This window comes from Schistocerca serialis, chromosome 3 (genome assembly GCF_023864345.2).
Source record: "Schistocerca serialis cubense isolate TAMUIC-IGC-003099 chromosome 3, iqSchSeri2.2, whole genome shotgun sequence".
NCBI classification, from domain to species: Eukaryota; Metazoa; Arthropoda; class Insecta; order Orthoptera; family Acrididae; genus Schistocerca; species Schistocerca serialis.
The window spans coordinates 403,846,645-403,872,445 of NC_064640.1; the positions used below are offsets into that span (position 1 = coordinate 403,846,645).

The window sequence follows — 25,801 nt, forward strand, 5'->3', positions numbered from 1 at the left end:
TTATGAGGCCCCAAACCGGATCCAAGCAGCCTTTCCACCTCTAAATCAACTCTCCTAACAGAAGCGTTTAAATAAGGCAGGTCATGACACCTCAGACAGTTACAAGCTCAACACCAGTATGTCTCGTTGTTGAAGTTATCTTTACCTGGTCACCCTCAATTGAATAATTAGGGTCCTTGTTTATGTTTTGCCTGCCTCACCCACTATTACCACGGTTTCTTCCTCTGTGAAATGTTTGCAAAGTGAACCTCTATCCTCTACTACGTAACCCAGACTTGCAATAGGTTTAAAAAAACTTGCGACCTGATAATCTGACCCTAGTTCATCCTGCAACAGATGGACCCTAGTTCATCCTGCAACAGATGGCCAACACCTCTACCATGTGAACTACCTAACAACAAACTTTCTTCTTCTTCACAATTTTTCTGGGGTCTTACCCTTCGAACACTATTTGAAAATTTGTTGTGTCTTGTCTGTTCCTACATGTACTCGTGGCTCATCCGTTTCCAAATGTGACAACAGATCAAACCTGTTTTCCACATTCACAGTAACACTGTCCGAGAAAGTCCTATTCCAATTTCTTCTATAACCTGTCATCACTTCCCACATTTCTTTTCCCTTCTCCACCCTTAACCTTTCCAGATATTGTTTTGCTTTATCTAGTTACGCCTGAAGGGCAGCAATCTTCTCCTGCTGTTCTATTATCTTCCTCTCTCTACAGAAAATCCTACACAACCAATAAGCCTTGTTTATTTCCACAATTCCCACACCGCTACAGTCGCCCACATGAAAGAAACTGCAACAGCTCTCACACCACACTCCGGAACTAACAGTCCTATGGCAAGTCATGCACTACTCACTTATGGCAAACAAATTTAGATTTAGTCTAACAAGAATAACTTCCTAGACTACTCAGTTAATATATTAAATTTCTTAGAAAGATTAGGCCTAAAGTTCCGATACTAATTCAAAACTTCTAGAGAAATAAAAACGATTAAACCTGCATCGTTAATGTGACGAAACTAAAGTAAACAAAGAGCTGACTCTACGTTATACGAACTTTTCACATATTTCGGAATTTTTCACTTCGGCCACTTACTAGAGAACCAAATGGATAGCTTGCAAGAATACACTAACAACTCAAATTGTACTTTATTGAAATAATTACGTAATTTAGAGTATACGATAACATAAACAAATCCTAGTAAAAAATTCGCGCCTATGAAATGTTTTCTTTCTCCGGAAAATACGCAAAAAATGTGAAATCTTCAATTGATAGCCAACAATAGGTATTAATGTACTTATTTATGATATAATATTTCCTTAATTAATTGTTATTACTCAATTAAACACTTATCTCTACGACAGCTCTTAATGCACACCACTCGGCAACCAAAGAGGCTTTTTTCTCTCGCTAGTGCTATCCGTCGGCACGTGTAGATACTCCTGGGGTGGTGGTGTCGGAAAGAACATGTAGTTATAAATCTCGATGGCTTTAAACATTTCGTACTGCCTGTCGGCCGTTATTTCTACCTGTAGGATACTTTCACAGTCAAGTTGACTTGTACAATTCGAAAGGGTGGATGTGGTGCAAGTTTTTAGTGCCGCTAGGAGTTGACTTAATGTTATCTTGTCCCACAGAACTTCATGTGTGAAGATCTTTGAATAGCTTCAATATTTGTTGTATATTGTGTGGTAGCTGTAGTGAAGGAAAATGGGCGTCTGCTATTCGTGTTTTAAAGGTTCTGCGTCGGACTATGAGACTCCTGATATGGTAATTATGTAGAAATGATTTAACTAAACAGGTGATTGAGTCCTTAGCTTAGAAAAAATTCGTGGTTCATTAATGTCATTTCGTAAGAGGACATTTGATAATAATATACCTGCGCAGTGACGTTTCTGGAACCATATTGAACCATTATCCATTTGCGAAATGATACTCCACTCGTGTAATACGTCTATTCAAAGAAAATCTTAAAGGCACTTCAAAGGATCTTCCTTTGAAATGTGTAAATGAGATCAACATTTCGCAATGGTGTCTTAGTTCTAACTCTCACTGTGTATTCATAACTGTACCATGCAATAACATTTCTTTCGAAAGAAAACTATGACTTTTGTCCTGCAATTTATGTTGTTAAGTGTTGGTCAGCTGTATTATGACTGGCTTCTAGAAACTGATGCAGACTTGCTGCCGTGGCCTGATCTGCTTTCACTGTTAATAAAAAGGGTTGTGTAATATTGTCTCACTCTATAAATTTTTTGTGATGATAAATTGACCCGTAGTGCAGCCCGAAATCTCCGTTCCTTTTATTTCAAATGTTTTTGTTATGTGGCTTTAATATATGATACTACGGCGTCTCTGAAAGTATACATACGCAGTATGACAACAGAGGTATTACAAATGTTTGTTGTGAAAATGCCACTGATTGATCTCGTGGACGAGTGGTGATGACGGTAAGATACTACATTCTCATGCTGGGAAAGTGGGATTGAGAGCCCAATATGTTCATCAGTACATGTGAATGCCAGTATTATTTTTCTGCCAACAGCTTTGCCTTGTTGCTACATAATCCTGACATTGCCAGAGCTTAGTGCCTTTAATCCAAGTCATGCCTTGCGAGCTGTTAAAATTCCATTTTCTATGTACTGACAGTGCGAAAGAAGTGTGCTAAAAACTTCTGTGTAGTTTCAAAGGTAGGAGATTAGGTACTGGCACGGAGGCTGCGAGGGTGCATCGTGAATGGTGCTTGGATAGCTCACTTTGTCGAACAGTTCTGTGAAAGGCAAAGATTCTAAGTTAAAGTCCCACTCTAGGACACAGTTTTAATCTGCTAGGAAGTTTCATATTGGTGCATTCTCTACTATATAGAGAATTCATCCTGGAAACTGTATGGTTCCTTTGAAAGGAATGAAGTCAGTTTCATCCAACTTTCTTGTTGAATATGAGCTTGAGCTCACCCGATAATGCTTTGTATGGGCAAGGGGAGTATGACTGCCTCATATGATAAAAGTACTGATGTCCCAGATACTACTGCACTTGTGCTTCACAGTATGTTTATTGACACTACATCCTGCCCTGTGAGTGTAGACCAGTCAACAATTACAGCTCATCTTGTACACTTCTGGTGCGTGACGCTTGTTGGTGTGTTTAGGGGAACCCAGGAAGTCTCTTAGTTTGCTGATATAATAGAATTATTGATTACCCCTCAGTGGAGAATCTAGCCGACTGTCATTAACACCTCATATGTAAGCTACAGTAAGCAGGCAGTTTGCTGTTTAAGTTCCTCTTGGTTGTTATTGACTTGTTCTCTTGTTGGTGTAGCTTTCTTCGTAACTAATTATATCCATTTGCCCTGAAAGTGGTTCATGGCTTCCAAAGGTAAACTTTAAACTTGGCAGTATCACTGATTTGATGTGCTCTCCTGATTTTCTGAATTACAGAGTTCTGGAGTGGATGGTGATTAGACATGGTCTCAGGAATTCGGCCATGCTTGGTAGCTTCCTGAACATTGTGCCCAAAAAAAATGTAATGACTTTTTTTGACATGTTATCCTTCTGTTTCTCCTCGCAGTTGTACCACTGTTTATAACAGCAACACAGAATCTGAGGATAACTGCACAGTAAGTTGTGTCAGAGCTCACAGTAACAGCCCAACATATTAACACACACACACTTTGGCAGCTGCACACAGGCAGTCTCTATGCTGCCAGATGACTAGTAGTATGTTCATGCTCCTCAATCTGGTATGACAACAGATTCATTTATGTAGACACAGGAACCTTGATATTAGCTCACGAATCTTTCATAATCTTGACAATTTTTTTCAAAGAAAATTTTTGCCTTTAACTGGTCATATTTCAGGATTAACTTCTCTACATGGATACTATAGTCAGAACTAGTTTCAAGGCAGTAGCCTAACCAACAAGTGCACCTGTTATGGGCTGAAGCTTGAAGAGACAGTGAACAATGTATACCTAAGTGTACATTATGTACTACAGAACGAGGTAGTGCATTGGTTAAGACACTGGCCTCTGATTTGGGAGGTTGGAAGCTCATGCTCAGTCCAGCCATTGTGAGTTAGGTTTCCTTTGGTTTTGCTAAATTGCTTCAGGCAGTCTTGTGTGGTTCCTTTAACAAAGTTAGGACCAACCACTTGTGTTCTTCCTTCATTGAAAACACATGTAGATTTGTATGTTTCTTTGTATGATTTATGTTCTCCGTGTATTAAGCTGACAGATTGTATATTGTTGTAAAAATGATCCTTAGATGAATGAATTACTAATACTGAAGACATAGAATTAACTCCAATTTAGCATAATGATACAAAGTTGTGAAAAAATGATTAAATGAAAGCACTTGGGACATAATAGTACCTTATCAGACACAAACAGCCCAGAAAATATAAAATTAAAGTTGCAATTACACTTTGAATACACAAAATTGACAATAGGAAACACATGAACCAACTCCAGTAGAGTACACATAGCACTAAATGCTTGTTAAAAATTTAAAAAGTAATCGAAGGAATGAGGTATCCCTTACCTATAGAGTAATACTGAGTCGAGGGAATATACAAAGAATAAAAGTTGCAACATGGAAATGTTGATTTACGTGAATTAGTCTCCCAATGAGAGGTACCAACTGGCAATCAGCTAATTAGCAAGTGACACAGAACCACATAAGATATCCACTGATCCCTCACCATGTCTAATATTTAAGAGAAATAATGACTTGTTTAGGTGTAAAGGAGACAACTTAACTAAAGGCAGAAGGGCCGCATCGTCAACAGATACTCACACAAAAGGTACAGACCTTTACTTTGCTAGCTTTTGGAATAGGGTTCCTGGCTCAAGCTGTAGGAGAAAAAATTACATGCACGCATCTGGCTCCCTACATTGCAGGGAGACAGCATATTGATGACGCAGTGCTTCTGCCTGTAGGTGAGTTGTCTCCTTTATTCCTAAATAATTCATTATTCTCAATCAGAACTTTCTGTACATTAAGAAGATAATTGATACTGATACTAATTATAATTTAAAAAAAAGAAACAGAAAATATTAAGCCTCATTGACCAAAAGACATTCAAAAGAAATACTGAAGCTCTGATGTTTCCTCCTATTCTGTATTTCCTGCTGTTCTGTATAAAAATTTCTGTTATTGTTATGTGTGAAAGATGGTGGGTAGGAATTGCTAACTCACATCTGTATATCAATAAGAATAATAAAGAGAACTTACAAATGTTCAGCATGTAGCCATATTTACAAATTAATTTGAGATATGAATTTAAAGTTACATGCTCCACATTATTACACTTCATCATGCAACTAATCCATGGAACATGTAATGAACTAGCTAACTAAACAACTTCAAGTGCATATGATGCCAAAATATCATATAACTGTGTGTCTGGCAAATAGAATTTCCCGTGTTGTTGACGTAACTTTAAACTTATTTGTGTTTTATGGGCTCTTTGCAGTTGTTAGTCCTATATGATGATATAAATCCATTAATTTAATTATTTTTGGATTACTTTCTATATTTATACTAAACTGAGATTTTTATGTGTAGGAGCACCTTATATTGAGGCTTGAACCTTGATACTAGTTCTGAGTAAACAAAGTAGTAAAGTGAAGCTGTGAAAGAGCATTTTCTTGAAGGATCATGAATCGATGGCACTGGACTATTCTATGATTTGCAATTTACTGATTTGCAATGCATACTTGTCATAGTAAAACAGAGAACTTGCTATAATCCACACAGCATAATGGGAAAAGATTGGAAAAATGGTGATGGAATAATTTTATGGGTGTGTATCAGCAACTTCATTAAAACAAAGAAAACATCATCCTGCTTGTTGCTGTGCAGGCCATACTGATGGGAAGCATTCAGCCTACAGTTACTTTATTTCCATATATCTGTAGATTGTTCTGTGTGGATTATTTCTTTTATTAAAGTTCTTCCCTAGAATGGCTTTATATCCCTTCCTCTGACACTGTTTCATTGATATATTTAGTCTCTAGTGCTGTGGATCTTTCGTGTCTATATTTATGCGTACTACAATATAATTGTACTAAATTTTGACGCAGTCAGTAGTTCAGTATTTTGAAGATAGTTGGATCTTAGAAGAGCCATTAAAATTTCTCCCTTTTTATGTATTCTGATTTGAACTGTATAAGTGTATTTCTCATGAACTCCAAAGAATTTTGGTTCTCTCCACCTACTTCTCACACACCATCCTTTCTGTTTTGGTAATGTATTTTATGTTAAAATATGTTGTACACAGATCACTTACAAACATATAATTAGTGAACGCAAATTACAAAACATATTAGTTCATGCTAAATCTTTGCCTCGCATTAGGTAGAAATTGGTGAATCTTACAGTCTGTAAGCTGTGTGCTCCTACTTTGCCTTTATGTTTTTAGATGTGGTATTTCAACTTTTTCTTTCCTTTCTTGCTATCAGTATTCATTGTATGTTGCTAAATAAGAATGCAGTGGGTGTAGCTCCTCAGTAAAAATAGTGCCCTTACGGATGTCGTTTGGAAGACTTGAATTGCAGAGGGATCTGTCTTTAAGTGTTACATCTGAGAACTTTAGTACTAACTGTAGTCTTGTTTTTACTCGCTGCTTGTTACAGAATGTATCCTGCAACATAGACTGTCAGTCTTTGAAGAATTATTGAAAATTTTGTTGGCTGGTGAGTTTGTCTATCTGGAGAACCGTAGTAACCTTTTTTAACACCTGCAATTATAGAATTTAATTTTGTCCCCAATGATGAAGACAAAATTTGTTTCTCATGTTTTTGCTGTGTGATACTGAGGTAGCTACCAAAAGCTAGTCATATGAAAGCATATGGAAAAGTAGTTATTTGATTATGATTTCTCTTAATCATGTGCATGATAATAAATCACATTTTGAAATGTGCAGTGTGAAAACTGATTCTCTGAAGTAACAATTGCCCATTGTTGTATGGCTGTATGTTAGCAGTTTGCATGAGTATCTAATAGAGGAGAAACAGGAAAATGTGCTTCACTGCCATGATTAACGCGAGTATTTATTTTGTTACTGAAGAGGTTTTCTTTGACCTAATTGGTTATAGACAGACATACAGTTTTAGTGATATCTACACTATGGTATAACAATTAATATGTAATGAAAATAACTAATGACTAGGTGGTTGCCCAGCACTAACAGTTAACAAAATTTATTCTTGTCTGTGGAAGAAGATTTAATCACCGTGATTTGGCAAAAATACAGTAATTGTGATTGCATACCATTTATAATCACCAGACTGTGGGCAGCTGTTACGTGCAAAGATTTGAATGTGTCTGATGGTCTGTATGTATTCACCAGTCCATTGTATGAAATACACGGAAGTGCCAAAGAAACTGGTAGAGGCATGCATATTCAAATACAGAAAGATGTAAACAGGCAGAATATGGCGCTGCAGTCGGCAACGCCTATGTAAGACAAGAAGTGTGTGCCACAGTTGTTAGATCAGCTATGGCTGGCACAATGGCAGATCATGAAGATTTGAGCGAGTTTGAATGTGGTGTTATAGGCGGCGCACAAGTGATGGGACACAGCATCTCTACGGTAGCGATGAGGTGGGGATTTCGCCATACGACCATTTCATGAGTGTACTGTGGATATCAGGAATCCGGTAAAACACCAAATCTCCAACATTACTGCGGCCAGAAAAAGATCCTGCAAGAATAGAACCAACTACAACTTAAGATAATCATTCAATGTGACAGAAGTGAAACCGTTCCACAAATTGCAGTGGATTTCAATACTGGGCCATCAGAAAGTGTCAGCCTGTGAACCATTCTACAAAACATCATCGATATGGGCTTTCGGAGCCGAAGGCCCCCTCATGTACCCTTGATGACTGCATGACACAAAGCTTTACACCTTGCCTGGGCCCGTCAACACAAACATTGAACTGTTGACAGGAAACGTGGCCTGGTTGGACAAGTCTCATTTCAAATTGTATAGAGCGGATGGATGTGTACGGATATGAATCCATGGACCCTACATGTCAGCAGGGGACTGTTCAAGCTGGTGGTGGCTTTATAATGGTGTGCGGCGTGTGGAGTTGAAGTAATATGGGATCCTGGATACGTCTAGATACGACTGACAGGTGACACGTATGTAAGTATCACGTCTGATCACTGCATCCATTCACACCCCACACACACAGAATTGCTACAGAGTGGCTCCAGGAAAACTCCTCCAAGTTTAAACTGTTTCGCTGCCCACCAAACTCTACAGATATGAACACTGTTTAGCATATCTGGGATGCCTTGCAACATGCACTTCAGAAGAGATCTCCACCCCCTGGTACTCTTATGGATGTATGGAGAGCCCTGCAGGATTCATGGTGTCAATTCCCTCCAGCACTATTTCGGACATTAGTAGAGTCCATTGCCACCTTATGTTGCGGCACTTCTGCATGCTCGTGGGGGGCCCCTACACAATATTAGGCAGGTGTACCAGTTTCTATGGCTCTTCAGTGTAGATACAGTTACCATATCATAAATAATAAATGAATGGTGCTCAGTTTGTTGAGAGAAAGAAAAGCTACCCAGACGTTTGCTGGAACCTACCCACTGATTTGTCTGTGACAACAGTTCCATATTTCTTAAATTTTGTATTTGAGCAGTTGTCATTATTGTTATGGAAAAACCATTATTTATGTTTCTGATTAAAAATGAGTTTGATTTTAACAGTTCTTCTATAGAGGGTTGTGTGAGGTTAGGGTGCAATACCTTCTTTCCTGAACCACATTTACATGTTGTTAGTCAACTGGGTATTTCTCATTGGAACTATCCCATATGTTATCTCAAGAGAAGCCCATAGTATCTCAGATTTGTTTTGTCCCTTATACTGTTTTTTGCACCCAAGTTTCTCATTTCATTTCAGCTTCCTCTTTGTTTTTGGCTTACTACTATCCACAGCACAGCCCAGCCCAGCCAGGGGTACCCATGGGAAATGTTCCTCTGCCAAAGTTTTTATGGCTGATATGGAGGAAAACTTCCTAGCCTTCCACTGCACCAAACCTTTTGTCTGGTTCAGGTTCATTGATGATATCCTCATAATATGCACCAGGGCCAAGGCACCATATCCTCATTCCTCCACAAATACCTTCTCTCCCCTCTGCTTCACTTAATCCTCCTCATCCCAAAGTGCCACCGTCTTTGACATTGAACTTCACCTCTCTGATGGCTCCATTTGCAGCTATGTCTGTATTAAACCCTCAAAACCACGAACAATACGAATTTTGGCAACTATAACCCCTTCCACAGTGTACAATATTCAGTATTTACTTTTATTAGTGTCGTTTAGACTTGATACATTGAGGTAGCAGTTTTCATACGTTTTATTAGGAAAAGGGATACTGACAGTGAATTCTAACCTCACTTTTGTACATTTGACTAACGCAACCTGCGAGCGTTAACGGTTAAGCAAATGTAAAATACGTGGTAAATTAGTGTCACACAGCTCGTTTTGTATTATCATGTAATAGGGGAGAGAGTGTGGCAGATATGATACGCGAGTTGGGATGGAAGTCATTAAAGCAAAGACGTTTTTCGTCGCGGCGAGATCTGTTTACGAAATTTCAGTCACCAACTTTCTCTTCCGAATGCGAAAATACTTTGTTGAGCCCAACCTAAATAGGTAGGAATGATCATCAAAATAAAATAAGAGAAATCAGAGCTCGAACAGAAAGGTTTAGGTGTTCGTTTTTCCCGCGTGCTGTTCGGGAGTGGAATGGTAGGGAGATAGTATGATTGTGGTTCGATGAACCCTCTGCCAAGCACTTAAAAATTGAAAATCAGGGTAATCATGTAGATGTAGACTACAGTATCTGAGTAAATCGGTGTTTGTAAAAATTTAAAAATGCTACAGATAACTGCCCGTTGAGAATTACATATCCAGAGAAATATTTTGTAAGTTTATGTTTCATTCAGAGAAGTGTGGGGTTTCAACTTGCCTAAAAACAGTAGGCCTAGCGAATATTTTAATTATTTTTTCTGCCAGACTTATGGTAAATGATGTTTTGCCTGGAATAAGCACGGAAGTTAGTGCATGGAATGATAAATCTTCGATTAAAATGTATAAATTTACTTAGTTACCCTAGTTTTAAGGTTCTTTAACTGTTAATATGTGTTACAACATTCAAAATCTAAAAATTTTCATTAATTCCCAATTTTTGGGAATCTTCCTGGGCCAAAGAAATATTCCCGGCAATATTCCCATTTTATAAGTTCCCTCCCACTGTGAATGTACCTGGCCCACATCATTTACTGTAAGCCCATCAGCTCCTATAAAGTAGAGTTAGTATTTGTGCTTTACATTCTGAATTCTTATTCTTAGCTAAAGGTTTTGTTTTGTACCTGCATCTGTCAGTGTACAGTACTCAGTATTTATGTTTATTAGTGTCATTTAGACACTATACATCGAAGGTAGCAGTTTTTACAGTTTTATTAGGTAATTTAAGCATGTACATAAATGTTTGTTTACATTGTAAATACGAGGGATAATCAGCAGGTGTAGCTTATCGTAGGTTACTGTTGAATTCTTTAATAATATTCACTAGATAGCCCCTAGCAGGAAAATAAGCACCAGAACTAGCTTCTACCATACATTTTTATTGTTTTTCATTGTTGTGTAGCTGTTAACCTTGTGTGGCAGTAGGTTTCCTTAAGTTTCTTACATTAAATCACATATTACCTAAATAGATAGGGACTGTGTCTATTGTGTGTGGATGCAGGAGGAGTTGGCCACAGTCCAAACGCAGCTGGAAGCTTTATTGGCCACAGTCAACAGGCTCCATAGTGCCACCTTGAGGTGCGGTGGGGATCGGGTGCCTGGGGCAGCCTCTGCTGTACTAGATGTGCAGGGGGGGATGCCACAGCTCTCTGTCACCGAACCGACCTCAGGTGTGACTGAGCTGGCTGACCCACTCTAACCTCAGTGTGGGTGGCGGACTGTGTTGAGGTCTCGAACCTCAAAGTGAAAGCTGCATGGGGGACGCAGGCTACTGCCAAATCCCACACCCTTTGCTAATAGATTCAGTGTGCTATCTGATTCTGGGGGGGGGGGATGAGCCGGATCAGAATGCGCCTTCTGCCAGATAGTGGCTGCTCCATCAGCAAGGTCCGAACAGGCACATGGGGATAGGGGTTTGTTAGTTATTGGGAGCTCCAATGTTAGGCGAGTCATGGAGCCCCTCAGGATCATAACAGCTAGGACGGGGAAGTAGTCGAATGTTCACTCAGTGTGTTTCCGGGGAGGGGGGGGGGGGGTCCTCGTCTGAGATGTGGAAGGGGCTCTTCTGGCGGCTATCGAGCATGCAGCATGCAGCCAGCTGCAGATCGTTGCACATGTCGGCACCAATGATGCCACTCGTCAGGGTTCCGAGGAAATCCTTGGGTCCTTTCGACGGCTGGCTAAATTGGTGAAGGCGGCCTCCATCTCTCGAGGTGTGGAAGTCAAGCTGACGATTTGCAGCATCGTATCCAGGGTGTCGAGTGGAGAATCTAAACCAGAGGCTACGTCGACTCTGTGACAAAAATGGTTGTAGATTCCTCAACCTACGCTATGGGATGGAAGGTTGTAGGATGCCCCTCGATAGATAATGGGTGCACTACACACAGGAAGCAGCCTACATGGGTAGCACAGTACTTGTGCCATGCACATAGAGGGTTTTTAGATTCGGTTCCTGCCCACAGGAAACAAACTGTTGGCCTGAAAAATTACCAGTTCATGACACTGATGTGGGTGTACCAACTGTAAAAATTATTAGTTCGTCTAAACAGGTCATTCCAACAGATTTAAATGTACTAAATCTCATGTTAGTAAATTGACGAAGTGTCTGTAGCAAGATCCCTGAGTTACTGTCCAAAATAAACAATAGTAATGCCAATATTGTATCAGGTACTAAATGCTGGTCGAAACCAGATATAAATAGCAGTGAAATTTCCAACTCGGATTGGACAATGTTTAGGAAGGATAAGACTGATACTATGGGAGGTGGTGTGTTCATTGCAGTTAAAAACTGTTTAAACACAGTTGAGATTGATACTGGGTCGGATTGTAAAATAGTCTGGATAAAGCTGTCAATCAGCCAAGGAGTGATCATTGTATTAGGATGTTTTTATAGACCACTAGCATCAAGAACAAATGTCGCAGAATGTTTCACGGAAAGTCTTGAGTACATAGGAAATAAATATCCATATTATCCATTAGTTATAGGTGGAGACTTCAATTTGGCATCCATTGAAGTGGGAGAATTACACGTTTATCACGAGAGGCAGAAACAAAAACTCGTGTGAAGTTATTCTAGGAGCACTCTCAACATAAACCTTGAGTAATTGGTTAGAAAACCAACATGAGATGGGAACATATTAGATATCTTGGTGACACACACCTGATCTTTTTGAGGAAGTTAATCTAGAAGAAGATAGTAGTGACCATAATGTACGCTAAACAGATTAAGAAGGATGTAGGTTGCAGTAGGTACTGGGAGATGAAGAAGCTTGCACAGGATAGTGTAGCATGGAGAGCTGCATCAAACCAGCCCCTGGACTGAAGACAACAACAACAACGTCGTCGTGGCTTCTATGGCAGTGGAAGTTGCAAAAAAACCAAAGAAACAGCATAGAGTTTTCTTGTTTGGGAAAACAAACAAAAGTGTCGTTAATGAATATCTTCATAGTCAGCTCCAAGCATTCACCATGGGATACAAAGATGCTGATCATCTTTGGTTGGAATTTAAAGGTATTGTCCACCACATGTTGGAGAAATATATGCCTAGCAAAAATATAGGAGAGTGAAAGGATCCAGCTTGGTTCAACAAACATGGTAGGAAGTTGCTGAGAAAGCAGAGAATTTTGCACAGTCATTTTAAACGTAGTCACTGCCCCACTGACAAACAGAAATTATGCAAAATGAAAGCAGCTGTCAAAAGGTCAGTGAGAGATTCTTTTCACAAATTTGAAAGCAATATTGTATCTGCAGATTTTAAAAAAAAGCAAAATATTTCGATCATACATAAAAACTATTAATGCTACAAAAAATTCAATACCTTCCCATGCTAACAGTACAGGTAATGTAACGGATGTTCAAAAACTCATTTACGGTAGAGGACTGCAGCACCATTTCCCCTTTCAATTATTGAACAAACTCGAGGATGGTTGACATAGTGATTAGTGTATTTGGGATTGTAATAGTTAAGATACTTAGATGCCAGCAAGGCATCTGGCCCAGACGCTATCCCCATAAGATTTTATGTTGACTATGCTACAAATATAGTACCATTCTTATCCATAATCTATCATAGATTCATTGGGACAGCGGAAAGTTCCACGGGACTGGAAGTAGGCCCAGGTCATAGCAGTCTATTAAAAGGGTGTAAAATCAGATGCACCTAAATACTGGCCAATTTCACTGACATTGATTTGTTGTAGAATCATAGAACATATTTTTTGTTCAGACATAATGACCTTTCTAGATTTTGAGAAGCTCATCTGCAGAAACCAGCACAGTTTTAGGAAACAGTAGTCATGTGAGACACAGCTGGCCCTCTTTGTGCATGATAAACAACAGGCACTAGATACTGGCTCTCAGGTTGATGCCATATTCCTCGACTTTCAAAAGGCATTTGACTCAGTTCTGCAATGTCACTTGCTCCAAAAAGTGCGCTCTTACATGGTCTATCTGATGATATATGCGGTTGGATAGAAAGCTTTCTAATACACAGAGAGCAATATGTCGTCCTGAATGGGAGACTTCAACAGAAACATCAGGTGTGCCACAGGGCAGCGTAATAGGTCCACTGCTTTTTATGATTTACGTAAATGATCTGGTTGATGGCATTGACAGTGGCATTAGACTGTTTGCCAGTAATGCTGTAGTCTACAGGAAAGTAGTATCACACGAAAGTTGTGAACAAATCAATGAGGATTTGCAGAAAATTAATGCATGGTGTAATGACTGGCAGTTATCTCTCAATGTTTGTAAGTGTAATCTACTGTGTATAACAAAGTGAAAAACCCACTTAATGTAAGAGTACAAAATAAATGCCTAGTCTTTGGAAGTGATAACATCTGTCAAGCATCTGGGTGTGACTATTTGAAATGATCTCAAGTGGAACGATCAGATTAAACAAGTATTGGGTAAGGCGAACTCTAGATTGCGGTTTATTGGTAGAATACTGAAGGGATGCAGTCCTTCAACAAAGGAAGTTGCTTACAATACTTTAGTTCATCCACTCTTAGAGTATTGTTCATTTGTATGGGACCCTTACCAGTTGGATCTGATTCAAGAGATTGAGAGGTTCAAAGAAGAGCGGAAGGATTCGTGACTGGTACATTTAGCCATCGCAGGAGTGTTAAAGATCTCATAGAAAGTTTGAAGTGGGACACACTTGGAGATAGATGGCCCGTTAAATGGAAGGGGCTGCTCACTAAATTCCAAAATCTGATCTTCGCCAGTGATGTAGAGCATATATTATTACCACCGACTTTCAGATCGCGCAGTGATCACCATTCAAAAATAAGTGAAATTAGAGCTCGTTCTGAGGCGATCAGTCATTTTTCCCTCATGCGATCTGCGAGTGGAACAGAGAGGGAGAAATATGACTTTGGTGCAAATAGTGCCCTCCACTACACACCGCTTGCTGGCTATAGTGGAGTATATATGTAGATGTAGATAAATAAAAAATTCTTCCATACAGCATGGCCACCCTTGTAAGGCGTATCTGTAGTGACAAGAATTCCCTTGTCCTGTATGCCTACTGTTTCAGAAGAGCTATGACTGACAGGTAGTACCTCCGAACGAAACCTACCCCACAAACAGATATCCACTGCTATACCTTCATACTCTCCACCCACGCCCCCCCCCCCCCCCCCCCCCCGTCAAGAATCGGCTAGGAAGGAGTGCCCTTTTCGCCTTTCATAACCCAATACTGGCCTGGACTCGAACTGAACCAAATCCTTTGTCAGAGCTTTATCTGTCATTACACCCATGAATGATGTTCATCCTATGCAAGAGCTTTCCCACACCTATGAAAGTGGTATTGTCACCCATCCAACCTACACAAAATCCTGGTCTGTCCTGATGTCACTCTGAACTCCTTGCCATAGGGAAGGCACAGGCACAAGACCTGCTTGATTCACTCACCCAGCACTTCCTACTCCAGTCCTGCCAACAGTTTGTATCCCATCAGTGGCAGGGCCACCTGTGAAAGCAGCCCTATCATATACTAACTTTGCTATGATCACAACACAGCCTTTTATGTTGCCATGATAATGGTGATTACCAAACTGTGACCAAGAATGAAGTTGACCACCCATTGGCACAACATTTGGATGAGCATAAGATGCTAGAGTTGTTTAGTGGCTCATTCACAATTCATGCCATTTGGATCCTTCCTTCCATCAGCCACTTCTCGGACTTAGAAAATTTCTGAAAAGTAGCGTCAGCCAAGAACTGGGGAACGTACTTTGAGAACCAGGGGCTCAAGAATGCTATATAAGTAATGAATCTGGTAAGACGGTGTCACTCTTCGTGCAGCCGCACTAGCAACAGCATTGGACCGCTCACACAGAAGATGCCATGATATTATAGGAGAAGAAGGCGTACGCACCTTACAGTTTATAAAGCAATAGGCAATATTGTTATTAATACTGAGAACTATGTAGGTGCACAAGTCATCCTGCATGGTCCATCAGTGTTCTGTGGTGGAGTTCTGAACTTTACTATTAGCAACAGTGATATGTTGCAGCATGGTAACGGCTGGGTAACCGTAGCCCTCGTCCGTGGGCCTAAAGTTGACAAAGTTCCAGGGCTAGAAAGTTTTAACAGCCGGGACGTCATCACTTATCGGACATTTGACATTGCAGAGGTCTACAAGAGAGATATGGGTAAATCATGTTACCTGTCGACCATGCCTTTTGTTCTCAGGACCAAGAATCATCGTAAAATAAATGAATCTGAATCCATGTCAGTGTGGGTTAAAGGAGTTAACTGTAAGAAAATTAAACTTGTTGGTGATCTCACTCATTATTATAGAAATTAAATAAAATCTTCCCTTTACCTTATCCTTACCAAAGAAAATATATTAAACAAACAAAAATAATTAATTAGCCTGTTGCATCAGCCACATGGGGGAGATATATATATGGGTGTTATTCTTGCAACACATTCTTTGTTCCCGTAATACTCCTGGCCTCACTCTCCAGGAACCCGCTGTCTCTCACACTCTATGCAAAGTTTCACCCTTCCCCTCTTTTCACCCTTCCCCTCTTTTCACCCTTCCCCTCTTTTCACCCTTCCCCTCTTTTCACCCTTCCCCTCTTTTCACCCCCGTCCCAACCCATGCATCCATGTCACTTCACTGTACGTCACACCTCACCGGTTCCAGCACTTGTGTGTCACATGTTTAGCCCATGCACCTGCCACTTCTCCCTCTCACATTCCTAGCCAGTGCACTTGCTGCCTCCCTCCAAGCTGCTACATACCCATACCCATACCCATACCCAGCCACTCTTCCTGCCTCTTTCTTCCTCTCCCCAACTCACCCGACACAACCCTCACTCCACCGTAATCCACCTGCCAAACTGCATTCTTGGCATTGTGCTAGATGGCACAGTGTAGGGCCTTAAAGGGCTGTGTGCACTTGCAAGCATGCATGACCCAATGCTTGTGCTGTTTGGTGAGTGGTCTGCCTTACTCCTAAATCAGGGTTGAAGAATGCTGTATGATCTGCACTCCTCCTGACTAAGTACATTAACATTGTCTTAGCACCTCTCATGGTATGATTTGGAGAGAAATCAATATACCTATTTTTAAAGGATCTTACAACATTACCAAGAAATATACTCAGTGATATAACTAAATAAGACCCAGCATTTTGTTATATTACATATGCAAGAAATGTAAAACATGACTGCATTACATAACACTTATTAAAAAGTAAAACGTGGAAACACCTGTCAACACTGTATCCATCACAACAATTCTTGCAACTGATCACTTCTCTGAGGAGATCTGTTTCATTGTATCTGAAACAGTGAAAACAATCAATTGCAGAAACATTCTTATACAGATATGGCGGTGTCTCTGTTAATAGATTAAAAAGCACTCAGCAATAGAGAAGGGTCTAGTATATGTGTGTAAGCTAACACATTAATTTACAGTATAGAGATGCTTTTCAACAAGAAATGAGTTCAACTCTGCTCTGAAAGCTGCTTCCTTCTTCATCTTCTTTATGTAAGGTGGCAGTATATTATAAAGGATGACACTAAAGTGGCTCTCACATATTTGTGTGTGAGTTATGTTTAACTCTACATAGAGGGACCCACAGTTGTGTTAATAGCTATGGTAATAACTATTAGTCTTTAGATCTGCAGGATTAGCTCATCAACACACATTTGTATATTATAGAGAGGGTACAGTAAATACACAACTTTTTAAATAGGGACTCGCAAGAGCCCTTGTGGAGCTATGTGACAAGATTAAAATATCCCTTTCGTGCAGTGTAAAAAAAACCCATTTAATTGACTACATTTGTACCCTAAAGAACTATTCTGTATGTTAGAGAAACTATTCCGAAGTTTGAATGGACTTGAAGTTACCAAAATAAGCCATTTTAGTATATTCTGAGGAGAATACCTTAGAAATGATGCTCATGGTGTGATGGTGCACCTTTGGTTTCTTTGTTGATTGTCCTTGGTGTCAATGTAGTGCGTTGTTACACTGGCTGAAAAATGGTTGTGCAAGTACAACACTGACTACTTTAAATGATGTAGCTGACAAGTGCACATTTGCGTTTCACAGTACATTACTTTCACTGTTCATACATCCAATCTTTTTGCCAATTAAGAACTTCGACATAATGTTATAAACAACACACAGTACATCAGGTCGTTAACACCCAACTCAGCTGTTAACATATGATGTATAATATTTTACAATAATTATTCATTCATAGTTGTCAATATTATGTACCAAAAGTTTTGCAAAATATTAATATGTAACAACAATTTTACAGTTAGAAAATAAAAAAGTAACCCACTGAAGATAGCACAAAAAGTACTGAAACATGTCTGGGTGAAAGAAAACAGAAAAAAGGTGTCGTGCATAACGCGGAATTTCTCTCCCTATTTCGTAGAAAGCATGGACACAAAAAGAACTGCAACACCACAAGATGATTAGTTCACATCTGTGTTTGACTCAAGGAAAGCAGAAAGCTTAAAGTTGAGTCATTTGCCATGCTGCTGCAAACCTTTCTTCAAATAAATGAAGCAAAGCTGTATCCCACGCTGAAGTAGATTTTCGGAAAAGTTTTATTTTACTCATAAAGAATAGAAAACCACCAGTTTTGAATTTATATGTATCTTTGCTGTGCGGTTTTCTGAAATGATTTCGATTAATTGGATATCTCTTAGGTGTCTTGCATGTCCCAACTAGTTATCCAATGACAGAAAGGGGACTTGCAGTGTAACATGGAATCCAAGCCATGTTCTTCTATTAGTGTATCATTGACTTGGTTATACTACCATGTGTAGATGTAGCCATTCATGAGGTGGAGTGAATAAAGTGCAATGAGATTATTAACTTCTATTTGCATAGCCATTTTATTGACAAACTTCTTTACTGATAATTTCCTTTAACACAACATTAAAGGAAATATACACTTTAATGGCTCAGCATTCCAGCAAAAATACAATTAAGAGTAAATCACAATTTGGATTCCAGGAGATTCTGAACAGAACACAGTACTTACAGTTAAATAAGAAAATATTTAAATGATGTATCACCAGTCAGAGTTTTCTGTGATGTATTTAAAGATTTTCTAAGGTTAAACAGGTAACTTGTTTCCTGAATATGTAATATGTTTAAAGTTTGTGATTTTTGCCTAAGGAATCACTATGAATATGCTCCAACATTTAGTGTTGGGTGCACTTCTTTTGTGTAATGGACCCTTCATTTTATTTTTGTAAAGTCAAAATATATGTTTTTAAATTCCAATGATGAAGTGCATGTGTCATCAGGCACCAGCAGAATAAATTCCAATTTTAGAAATCGAGTTTCTCTCAAAAATATTTTTTTTTTTTAAATTGAAGTACAAGGTATAATTGTATACTTAAGCTACTACCTCCCCAAAAACAATGAATTGTGTGGTAAATTTATTAATTGTAGAAGAGTTGTCACTTTTATAGCTGTGCGTAATAACTAGCTTGTGAATGGAACAATGATAATGACAATTACAGTCACAATTCCTTGGCGATTAGTGACTATGTATCATCATACAAGGCACAGGTTTGTAAGAGCCTGGCTCAAAAGTGTTTGCAGTCAGCATGGCAGAGTCCCAGGTGTACTAAAATGGACTGACACTGTCAATTTCAAGTGGGGTGGCAAGTACCCTCATGTCTACAGTTGTCAAGAGTGGACCATTCTGACATCTTGATACCGAAGCAAATACCCTTCCTCCCTTTAAGGTTTAAGGTGAGAGATTCATTTCTCTTTATAAAATGTTCAAATGTAGCTAGAGGTAAATAAGGGTCCATTATCTGAAACAACTGTAGTATTCCTGTGGAGAATATTGTCATGCTTGCTTCTGTAGTAGTGCTTCATATCATATTGATAACGTAAAGAAAATGGAATGATGTGTCAAAAGTGATGAAATAATACTTTAGGGCTGTGTTGACAGTCTACACAATGTGGTGTTAGCTGTGAGAGGAAGATTGACTGTGTACCCGAATGGTTTTCAGCTCAAAACTGGCGAGGGTGTTTAACTTTTTAGTATTGCCGTATAAGAGTGACTATTATGCATGGTGACAAGGTAGCTGTTTCATCATTGTTATTCTCCTATGTCTCTTTGTCTCTTGTGTCTGTGCAGTGCTTGTGGTGACAGATTTGGAACTAATATTCAGTGTTCGTTCATCAGAGTACTTACTGTAATGCCTTGATAATATTTGCAGTGGAGGGAGAAAGGTGCATATTAAGTGTTCATTTGGTATGTTCTCAGGCCATTGAATCTGTAATCTCTCTTGCCAGCTGTGGGTTGTGTTCCATTACTACTGTAATAATTTGTATTTTAAATGGAACCCACACTATTGCCATTTGTAAATCCTTTCCATGTTGACAACAAAATTATGTCCAGCTTATTATAGCCATGATCCGGAGCCCATTGGCAATAGCTGCACCTGCATTGGCTTGCCAAGAACACAAACCAACAAAAAAATTTGGTGACCTTTTTGAAATCCAAGTACTTACTTCATATGTTGTAGACGAACAATTTACATAATCGGTTTTCATGTATCGCATCAGGAATCAAAAATTGTACTTAATACAAAGGCTTACAATGTGTTTTAAAGCAGCAATTCAGCATTTCTTATGAGCTGTCAGACCAATATAATGTACTAAACATGATTTAAATTCATATTGTGTTGCACTATTTCCATAGAAGAGAAAATTTAGTACACAAAAGTAAAAACATCCTAATTTAAGACTTACTGTAACATATCAGATTCAAAGGAGAAACATCAAATTCAATCCTTTTGTTCACTTATGCAAACAATTAATAGTTCAAATATTGTTTGGATGAAACACTTCTTGTGCCACATTTTCTCTTCTGTTGTGCAGGACTATCATGTTGCAACAATCAACAATAGCCAGCCATCATGCATGCAGTCCATTGCTAGTGATACCTCCTTTCCATTTGTTTAATGTCTTGGTGAAACTTTTCACATATTCAGTCACTGCCCAAACTTTTTCTGGAAACATGTCTAAATGCGAATAAAGGAAGTGTACCTAATACTCTATATTTTTCCAGTATGTTTTTCACGCATTCCACTTAATTTGAATCTTTCTCATTTCCCAAAAACTTCTGAACCACTTCTTTGAAACCAATCTATGCTTCCTTGCTTCAAAACTTATATTTTTACTTAGTTCCCTTATATGTGGTTCTACAAATATATCCTCTTTGGCTTTTGCCTCTGAGAGCACAGAAAACATGTTCATTAGGTGTTAAAAACAATTGCAGTTTTTATTCAGTGTCTTTGTAAATTGTTTTGTTAGTCCCAATTTAATTTGCAAAGGTGGTAGCAGAATTTGGTGATCTACAAAGCTTCTGCCGTAATGGTCTTCACTGACTCAAGTAAGAGAAGTTTAAAATGTGTGTTGCTACGTAATGGCAACAGTCTAGCACCAGTCTCAATAACTTACCGGGTTCAGGGGTTAGAGTAGGCCCAAGGTATTCCTGCCTGTCGTAAGAGGCAACTATAAGGAGTGTCCAACCTTTCGGTTTACTGAGTTATGGTCCCCTTTCAGGGTTTGACCTCCATCTTTCCAAATTTTCCGAAATGCGGGCCATTTGGGGAAGGATGCCTTATGTGGTGCACCATATTTCCATCAAACAATTAGACCTTCTGCACCTCTTATTGCCATAGCTCTGCAACTCTACCAGCAATCAAGCTATTTGGGTGAGGACACCTTATGGGGTACATCATCTACTTCCATAGTCCATTGTGCCCTTTTGCCCCCATGACAATATTGGATTTCTCTTCACCCAATATCCAGCCCAGTAGCCAGTCCAACGTGGTGGAGCTGTTATGTACCCTCTTGGTCGTAGTCTCTGACAACACAGGAAACGCATTGCTGATGCCTGAGCAGCTAACTCGAGTGTATGCTAAAGAGTAGATACCAGTCATCTTTGGGCGTCAGGACTCCCGGTAATGGCCATCATGCCAGGTAGTCTTTCCTGTTGCTGGGTGGTGCCCATAGGGAGTCCCCTGATGAGAGTGTGTGGCATCAGGGCAGTTGACCCGTAATGAAGCGTACCAAGTCATCTATTGTTGGTGACTGACTGTCCCCAGCAGTCTCTAAGAAGAGCAAGGTGGACTATAATGCAGCAATGTATGATCCCAAATGGTTCCACTTGCTAGTTAAACTATGGGAGGAATGTAGGGCGGTGGAAAAAAGAGAGCCTTATTTGTCTCAGTGGTCAGTGTGCAGCAGAACAGATGGGGACTTCTGACTACAAAGCCTCTATTTTTTTTGTTGAAAACCTGGAGGATATGTTTGTGAAACTGGCTGCACTGTCCAAAATGAGAAATGGGGCAGTCCTGATTCAGACAGCATTCCCAGACCAGTCCCGGGCGTTGATCACCTGTGACCAGCTGGGTAATATTCCGTTTCCGTCACCCCCCATAAATGCCCCAACATGGTTGAGGGGATTATTCTCCATCACAACCTTCTCTTGCAGTCCGATGGCAAGGATACACTCATCAGGATACTGTATTGAGAATCCTATGACCCAGAGAACGCAGGGGCCCAGAGGTGCTACAAAGGAAAACAAATAGCTTCTCGGCTTTTGGAAAGATCAGTGTGTAATTTTATTAACCTTTACTATTCAATTACAGCAATAAAATGTTACCTCACTAATAATCTTAATGCTTTTACAATGTAAATTGACTTTAAACCAAATGGAAACTTCCTCAGACTTGTTTAGCTTATGACAATTCCTAGTCCTCAAAACCAAAGGCATTCTAGAAACAAAATAAGAATGACCTATATCTGTTATATACCTCTCCAGTCTTAAATGTCCAATAAGCTGTTACATCATGACTGTTGAAACACTCAAGACCAGGAACTGTATTAGCATTAGAGCAGTGCACTATAGCAGCAGTTATCCAACCATTACCATGTTGCCTGTCTTGACACAGTAAAATTAAACACACAGCCGACAAACGATGATGGTCCCTGCAAAGTAACTTGTGCTCCAACTTTGGATGATGCAGTCACTAACACACTATCAATAACTTTATGAACAGGAGGCTCATGCCTACGATGCCTATAGTAACTATGAAACGGTGTCATGAACGCAGCAGCGCTGCTTGTGAACGGTCAGTCAAATGGTAACTCACTCAGTTGCATTGCTGCACCGATAACTGACTTAGAAAATTTTAGCGGCTCTGGTGACAATGAGCAGTTTAGAATGGCGGGATGTTCAGTTCATCTGGTGCACCTATAGAGATCCAAAAGGGAATAGGGTCACTACTGGTGCCTTCATCTCTGCCTTTGAGGGTGACTCGTTATCTGAAAAGGTCAACGTGATGGTATATCAATGTGACATAAAACCATACATTCTTCCCACTATGTGGTGCTTTAAGTGCTGAAAATTTGGGCACATATCCTCCTGGTGCAATTGCAGTGCCACATGTCGAGACTGTTGAAGCCCACTGCATCCAGTACAAGATCTGGATCGGCTGGCGTACTGAGTGGTTAAATGGAAATATGAATGGTTGTATCCCATTCGCTTGACATCGTTGTATGCTGAAGCTGTGTTGACATCACTCTCACTGGCGATGGTAGTCTCCTCGTCTCTGCCTCGTACAGTGGGCCATCAGGGCCTCCCCATTACACCCACCCCCCCTCTCCTTGGTGGTTGGGGGCACTTCTTCCATTGCTCCCAGAGCTTCTACTTTGGGGGGCAACGTCTCCCCAAATGCCGAGGACATCGGTCCCCACATCTCAGCCAGAAGCAACAGGCTTATCTGGCTCCTCTCGCACGGAACCAGCCCCTCAGAACTCTCCCTTACAAAGTCTCCACAAGTGCAAAAATGGACACTAGCCAGTGGCTGAAGGAGTCATGTGATGCTGATCAAAGGGATTCGTGCTTTTCTACTGTCGCCACTTCAGTTAAGTCCTCCCAGCAAGCCCCTAAAGAGCAGCGAGAGGACAAACCGATGAAGAAGAAATTGGCTAAGAAACATGAGACTCCAGTGCCCATCACTCCTTAACAGTTCCACATCTGAGGATGAAGTGGAGATTCTAGCATCCCCTGAGGACCTGGGTCTCACCAACACTTCAGACACAATCATACTGGATACCAGCACTCAACCTGTGGCAGCAGGTGGCCCTAAAGCATAAACTGCCTCCTTGGTCCCTTTGTGCCATCCCAGACTACAGACAGTGTCATCCTCCATTGGAATTGGGCGGTTTTTTCTCCCATCTGGCTGAATTAAGTCAACTCTTTAGCGGTACACCTGCTTCAAGAATGGTGGTAGGACACTTGTCCGTGAAAGGCAAAGGTTCTGAGTTTGAGTCTCGGTCCGGCACACAGTTTTAATCTGCCAGAAAGTTTCATATCAGTGCATACTTGTCCGCAGAGTGGAAATTTCATTCTGGAAACATGCCCCAGGCTCCGGCTAAGCCATGTCTCTGCTATATCCTTTCTTCCAGGAGTGGTAGTTTCGCAGGAGAGCTTGGAAGATAGGAGATGGGGTACTGTCAGGATTGGAGCTGTGTGGATGGGTTGTGTGTCATGCTTGGTTAGCTCGGTGGGTGGAGCAGTTGTTGCCCACGAAAGGCAAAGGTCCCAAGTTCGAGTCTTAGTCAAGCACATAGTTCTAACCTGCCAGAAAGTTTCATTGCACCTCCTTTTTGTATTGCCTTTCAAGAAACCTGGTTTCCTGCAATGAGGACCCTCGCCTTTTGTGGCTATTGGAGGTACTACAAAATCTGTAACAACTGTAACAGGATGTCAGGTGGAGTCTGTACCTATGTCCTTACCTGTGCCCATTCAAATACCTTTAGAAGCTTTGGTCATCAGTGAGGACAAAGCAGGAAATTACCATCTGTAACATCTACCTTCCTTCAGAAGGTGAAGAGCTGCACCAAGTGTCGGCTGCCCTTATTTCTGAACTCCTCTCCCCCCCCCCCCCCCCCCCCCCCCCCTAACTCTTCTACTTCTGGGTGATTTTAACACCCATAACCATCTTTAGGGTGGAATAAAGATTACTGGCCATGGTAAAGATGTCGAGGATCGACTAACTCAACTCGACCTTTGCCTCCTAAATGTAGGTGGCCCCACTCATTTCAGTGTTGCACATGGAACATTCTTGGCCATTGATCTCTCAATTTTCAGTCTTGGCCTTCTCTCGCCTGTCCAATGGAGAGCTCATGGTGACTTGTGTGGTAGTGACCACTTTCCAGTCTCCCTATTCCCCCCCCCCTCCCCACCCCCGCCGAGCATCACTCACCTGGATGCTTGACCAGATGGGCTCTTACCAAGGCTGACTGGGACACCTTCATCTCCCAGAATGAGATGGTTCTGCTTGATTCGCAGAAGAGTTTCTGTGAAGTTTGGAAGGTAGGAGATGAGGTACTGGCAGAATTGAAGCTGTGAGGATGGGTCATGAGTCATGCTTGGGTAGCTCAGATGGTAGAGTATTTGCCCACAAAAGGCAAAAGTCCTGAGTTTGAATCTCGGTCCGGCATGCAGTTTTAATCTGCCAGGGAGTTTCACCTTCATCTCTGTTGCGTGGTGACATCAGTGAGGTGATCCAGATCATTTCTGCTACCATTGTTACTGAAGCTGAATTGGCAATCCCGTGTTCCTCAAGTTGCCCCCAACGGAAGACTGTGTCTTGATGGTCACCGGAAATTGTAGATGCCAATAGAGATGGTAGGCGAGCCCTCCAGCGTCATAAGCGGCACTCGTCCCTGGGGCACCTTGTTGCCTTAAAATAGCTCTGTGCCCGGGTTCATCAACTCTTCAAGTGTCAGAAACAGGAGTGTTGCGAACAGTATGTCTCCACCATTGGAACCTGAAGCTCTCCTTCCCAGGTGTGGAAAAGTTCAGACACCTTTACGGATTTCAGGCCCCCTGCCGTTATACCTGGAATTTCCACAAATTGAGCTGTACATACCAACCCAGACACAATTGCAGAGTGTCTTGCTGAGCATTATGCTTGCACCTCTGCTGCCACACATCACCCTGAG

General features: G+C 40.6%; 1 long non-coding RNA gene across 1 annotated transcript in view; it reads left to right on the forward strand.

Annotated features, from left to right (window-relative positions):
• Positions 1-1,432: 1,432 nt before the first annotated feature.
• LOC126471620 (uncharacterized) overlaps positions 1,433-25,801 on the forward strand; it is a 38,269-nt gene continuing 13,900 nt past the window's right edge. Inside the window, exons 1-2 of the long non-coding RNA XR_007586354.1 lie at positions 1,433-1,774; positions 6,639-6,698. This is a non-coding gene — a long non-coding RNA (uncharacterized LOC126471620). The remainder of the gene's footprint in view (positions 1,775-6,638; positions 6,699-25,801) is intronic.